Source organism: Sceloporus undulatus, chromosome 9 (assembly GCF_019175285.1).
Source record: "Sceloporus undulatus isolate JIND9_A2432 ecotype Alabama chromosome 9, SceUnd_v1.1, whole genome shotgun sequence".
Lineage (NCBI taxonomy): Eukaryota > Metazoa > Chordata > Lepidosauria > Squamata > Phrynosomatidae > Sceloporus > Sceloporus undulatus.
The window spans coordinates 29,730,257-29,736,256 of record NC_056530.1 but is presented as its reverse complement, the minus strand read 5'-3'; the positions used below and the strand labels follow the sequence as shown (position 1 = coordinate 29,736,256).

The window sequence follows — 6,000 nt, the reverse complement described above, 5'->3', positions numbered from 1 at the left end:
ATATATATATATATATATATATATATATATATATATATATATATATATATGTCAATGAATGACTTGAGGGGCTTGTGCTGGAAACCCCTATGGCTTAGAAAACTGGTATGGTGGTGGATCATTGATCAGCAACCAGAATTACCTGAACCAAATTGAAGTTACTGTTCTGTACTGGTGCCCCTCTTTAAATCATCCATCCATCCTCAGTGTGGGCTGTTATGTCCACTGTCTTCTTTTCCCCAGGCTAAACATACCTATTACTTTCCTTACAAGGATTAGCAGTTTATATCCTGCCTTTGTCTAAACCCACTGAAACTTGCTTCTTATTTTTGCCTAAAGTCATTCCTGATTTATTGTGATCCTAAGGTATGATGGTTTTCTTGCCAAGATTTTCTGCATAAACCGTGTAAGTTATAGCCTGGTGTAGAGAGTGGTCTAAGCTAGACAGACCAATGGTCTAACTTAGAATAAGGCAGCTTCCAGTACTTCCTTCTTCAAAAATGACAGCTACCAGGCCAATAACTTTCTTGGGACAAGTTTTAGGTCAAGGGTGAGGAATAATAAAACCCTCCAGATTTTATTGAACTGCAATTCCAAAGAGTTCTAGCCAGCATAGCCAACAGTAAGTAATGCTGGGGGTTGCCATTCAACAACATCTGGAGGGCCGCACAATTCCCACCCCTCATTTAGGTTGCCACTAGGGGGGCATTTACACTCATATTTTTGTCCCGAGGAGATGCAGATCGCTGCACTGATGCATATCGGGTTTGTTATTCCCATTACATTTTCGTTTGTGAATCTCTTTGAGTCATTTTAACCCTTGTGTTATCACACATGCTATCATTTTGGGTTAAAATAGAGCTGCCTCCCTTCCTTTAACAATAAAGAGTGATCTGAATCAATTCAGAAGCATATTCACAGTGCCAATGATGCGGAGTGATGCAGGTCTTTCAGGAAAACTTGGAGAAAAACCGGTATTGAACATGCCAGGTTAAGTGGGGTTTTTTGCCAGCTCTTCCCCTCCCCAAGTGCATTGAGTGCATTTGATGACATGTGTGATCACCAAGGATTCAACCTGGATTCATCTCGGATTATTTTCATAGTGTGACTGGAGTCCTGGATACATACAGGCAGATTATCAAATTCTTGTGGACAAATGGTTTAGTGTACAACTCTGCCAACATTCAGTAACCTATGGCTGGGCTAATCTAATACTTTTCCCCTTTGAATAACCCTTTGTGGACCCAACCTTGTAAATTCACATTATTGAGGGGGATTGGACTAAACAACACATGTAAGTTGTACAAGTGATTGCTTAGACCTGGTGTGCATGCATCAGTACATGACCTATAGGTTCATTACCCTGTGAATTTTTAAGAGCAGCCAGATATTTATTTTAAATGCTTGTTGCTTGAGCTTCATTGGACCTCAATTCTTCCATTCTGTTCAGCTGGGGAAGATGTCCCCTGGGCAGGACTGACCCTGGACTGGTTTAATAGGTGGTGCTTTCTTCTAAGTGGTAGGATTACCATGAAAATAAATGGTCTGCATCCCTAGCTGCTTTGTTTGCTTGCTGAAAAAGAATGTTAAGGGGGAGAGGGAGTGGGGTGGGAATACAAAAACAGAGAAGATGCTTTCAGCAATAAAGCTGTTGAAGGACTGATTTTCATTTGTTCAGCTAAGCCAAAGGGAATGGCCAGCTTTGCAAAGTGAACCACAGCCTGTGTGTGAGCCATTCAGATGAGTTTTGATTAGAGTTGGCAAACTTGCTGCAGGGATCGGAGGCTCCAGGCGTGGTTCCAATCTGCGTGAGAGATGCCAGCAATTTGAAATTTCTCCTTGGGGAAATGGTGTGCAGATTCATACCAACTTTGTAGCTTTTGCTGATCTGTGCCTGCTTTCTTTCAGAGTTTCTCCCCTTTGTCAAATCCTCACCTTGTTTTCCTAATGCAGACACAGTCCTTAACCCTGTGTACTTTTTCTTAACTATGGTAGGGGGGCAAAGGAGGCTGGCGAATGGGACACTGCCCACCCACATTGAGCTCCCCCTCACAACCAGTTCCCTCCTTCATGCTGAATTTGGCATTATGGAAAATAGGATTATCCATTATCCACTTTTATTCATATGCAAACTCAATCATTAAAATGTTAAGTCGTTAAATAAACTAAAGCGTACATGTGACCACCATGACACCTGTGCCCACCATTAGCAATTTAAAGTTTATTTCTTGGCTTTTAAACATCTTTCAGTACCCACATGGCCAGAAGGAGCATAAATATCTGTCCATGCCATCTGAACTAAGGCCAACAACCTCAACATCTTGACAAAATGTAGGCCTATGACTCACATTAGCACTTCTTTTTTGCTTTCTCCTGGATGATTTTTAACACCTTTTGCCTGGTGAAGAAGCCAATGGAACCTAGAAAGCTTGCAACTTGTATAATGTGCATTTTGGTAGATGCAATAACTGTTCCGTAGATTTGGGGTGTTATCGCACTTTGCCAACACGGCTGCCCCTGGATATGATTTCTGTTATTTGGAGTGTAACTTTGAACCTCTGGCTATAGCTCTATTCAGATAAAATGGCAGGAGTTAGCAACTCTCTTATGTTTCCATGCTCTCTTCTCTGCCAGGGAGATTGCAATGAAAAAGTCCAAAGGAACGAGATGTAGAAGGCTGTGGTTTGCAATACTGACACTCTATTGCAGAAAAAAGAAAGAAAAGGTTACTGTAGACCAGGGACAGACAACTGGGGGGCTATGGGATTGTTTTCTGTTCAGCTGGGGGAAAGGAGAATATAAATAAAACTAATAATACTGTGGCCAAGTCTTAGCTATGGTTTGTTGAAATAAACTGGCTTGACAACCCGGGATTTGAACCTGGCTCGATTCAGACAAACCACAGCTGTGGTTTGTTGGATTTGAGTAACCTGGGAAGCTATCATTAATCAAGCTTCCAGACTCATCAGGAGGCAAGTCTGGCTCCTTCCTGTCACAATAAACCATGGTTTATAGTGACATTGGAACACTCTCTATCTCTGTGAGACAAAAACAAAACAAAACCCAGAGGTGTTGTAAGGAATGAAATACAGTGTGTGGGAGAACCTTGGATGGCACCTTGAACTCTTAGGAGTGCTGGGTGGGAAGCATAATAAATAAATTGGAAAAGAATGGCAAAGCTGTTTCTATCTAGAAATGATCTTAAGGGGTAAGAAGGCTGTGACTCCGGGAGTCAAAACAACTTGCTAAAAATATATTGACAGTAGCATCCAGGCAGTCAGCTGCTGCCCTTCTCTTGTGGCAGCTTACTGAAACAAGGAAAGACAAACTCCTCTGGGGAAAAGCTTTAATCCTGGGCTGTAAATACCCCCCATAGAGAAAATGAGATGTAGCAGGATTGGGGAGAAAGAGGAAACAGAATGTGACACCTCTTCTCTTAGAAGTGCCTTGTAGCATTTTGTTCTTCCCATCGCAAACCTGTTCACTTTCCTATTGCATTTTGTACAGTATTTAATTTCAGAAAGAGCAGCGTTTTGCTGTATAGAGAGGGGAACGCTGGAGAGAAAGCATGAGGATCTGTAAAACAATGCTGCTGGAAAAACTAACAGGCAGCAGCCCTGCCATTATCTAGAAGTGGTGAGAAAAATGACAGAAACCTATCACCCACCCCTCTTTTTTTGACAGGTCTGCCTATTGCTGAGGATGCTTTTCCTGATCGCTGTTATTCTGTTCGCTTTGGCACTCGTGCCAAACCTTTGAGGGCAAGCCATGCATGAATTTTGTGGTGGCTTGCTGATTTCTAAACATGATTCCTCTCGCCCATCCACTCACCCACCCCGATGCCATCAGCTTCGGGACGTGAAGGGCAGCGAGTAGGGCTTGGCTCCTGAAGGAGACGGCAAGGCGTCATTCTGCGAGAAAGGCAAAGGGCAAGGGAGGTGCGTCTGCCGTTTGCAGGGATGGGACGTGACAGGGAAGGGGGTCGCTCGGGTGGTTGCCATAGCAACGCATCAATTGATTGACAGGGATGCAGATTGAAAACTGCGTCCTTTATAATTTTGCCTCTTGATTAAGGTTCCGCCTGACTGACGACAGCCAGCAAAAGTCTGCTTTGGGTGCCTCAAGGACGCAGCACAATATGGCCACATTCCCCCAAAGGTCACTGAGGTGCCTGGACAGTGTAATGTGCTGGTTGCACCAGAATGAGGAACACTTGTGGATGGCTCACTGACCATGGGCCAGGTTTGGCATGTGAAAAAAGAAAGGTTTGGCCAGCCTAGGCATCTGCCTGATGTACTTTTCTGTTTTGTTTTCTGCAATGGAATAGACATTCTGTTGCAATAAGGAGCCCTGGTGATGCAGCCACAAGGTTGTGAGTTCAATCCCAGGGTCTCCAAGGTTCACTCAGGCTTGCATCCTTCCATAGGTCGCTAAAATGAGTACCCAGCTTGTTGGGGGCAATTAGCTTACACATTGTAAAATGCTTGGGAGTGCTTAGTTCACCGATAAGCAGTATAGAAATATACTTGCTATGTTATTGCTATAGGCGATTCTTCCCATCTCATCTTGTGGCGGAGCATTTGAATACTGTACCAGGGCTTTCAGTCAAAATCAGAAATCAGCAAGGTTGAGCTGGTTCTGCAACTTTTAATTGCATAAGCAACCAAGACCCAGTGTGCCAGAGCATAAGTACTCTGTCTTTTGACTCACTCACATACACACCTTATTTTATAGCAATAGCAATAGCAAGTATATATCTATACCACCAAGCAGTGAACTAAGCACTCCTTAAATGGTATACAATGTGTAAGCCAATTGCCCCCAACCAGGGTAGTTTTATCTCCAGCTGGAGCTGGTGTAGTGGTTAGAGCAGGAGTAGACAACTTGGAGCCCACCAGATGTTTTGGACACCCCATAACATCTTACTACTGGCTCTCTTGTTTGGCATTGTAGTCCAAAAATCTGCAAGTGGCCTGACTCTGGTTTAGAGAGGTAGAACTGAGTATTTTCTCCGCAGTTTAGGTCCAAAACACACTGCAAACATAATCCAGTTTGAGACTGCTTTAACTGCCCTGGCTCAATGTTAGGGAATTCTGGGAACTGTAATTTTGTAAGACATTCTCTTTCAGAGAGCTCTGGTGCCACAGTTAAAGTGGTCTCTAACTGAATTTATTTCTGCAGTATGCTTAGGACCTAGTCTCTCAGATTGGTTTTGTACAGCCCTTAAAAATAAGATCAGTCTGTTACTGTTAGTCAGTAGCTCATTTGTGGACCCGCATTTAGAGCAGTTGGTGGGTGGTATTATCTGCCTCCTGACATCCTTCCAAGATTTACAGAGGTCTGGCCAGGCGCTCAAACCATTGTGCTCCACTTGGCTTCCTTTGCTGTTTCTCTCTTGTGTTGCTTCTGTATCCGCAGCCACTACTGTACAAAGCCCTCATCTCAGACCCTCATCCATTACTACTGGATACCCAGAACCAGCTAGTAGAGAAAGCAGGCAGAATGTTGTCCTGTATAGTACCAGATGGTGTTTGCACAAGACTGAAGACTAATGGTTTTTTCTTCCATGTTGTGTACATCAGCTTTTCCTTGAAGTTGCTCTGGCAACATTCAGAGATCTCATGTACCGCCCTACGTTTTCAACTCTGTATCACTTTATCCCCAACAGCACTGTAAGACAGCAGTTTCTAGAGAAGGATCGATGCTAGTCTGTGGCAACAGAGTCTGGGATGAACATTTTGTTGGAAAGGATTGTGATCCATGGAAACTTTTGTCTCACAGTAAATCTGTTAGCCCTTGCAGTGTTTCTGCAAGTCTGGGGATTCTGTTGGTCTACCGGCCACCCCGTGCGCTAACAGATTCCCTGGCCGAGCTGACACAACTGGTCTCGGAACTGGTGTTGGAGTCCCCTAAGTTTCTTGTCCTGGGGGACCTCAACATCCCTTTCGAGGCCAGTGATGTTCCAACAGGTGCGGCTCGGGAGTTCATGACTACCATGAC

At 43.9% G+C, this 6,000-nt stretch overlaps 1 protein-coding gene across 3 annotated transcripts in view; it reads left to right on the top strand.

Annotated features, from left to right (window-relative positions):
- Nucleotides 1-6,000, top strand: part of DNAJC4 (DnaJ heat shock protein family (Hsp40) member C4) — a 33,328-nt gene that overhangs the window by 2,936 nt on the left and 24,392 nt on the right. Inside the window, exon 3 of one of the 3 annotated variants that reach the window (XM_042439500.1) lies at nucleotides 3,685-3,938. The exons of 1 other annotated variant lie outside the window; for it this stretch is intronic. The gene's annotated coding sequence lies outside the window, so the exon portion shown is untranslated. Of the gene's footprint in view, nucleotides 1-3,436; nucleotides 3,637-3,684; nucleotides 3,939-6,000 lie in introns of those variants that run through there. One more of the 3 variants, XM_042439501.1, reaches the window with a different exon arrangement.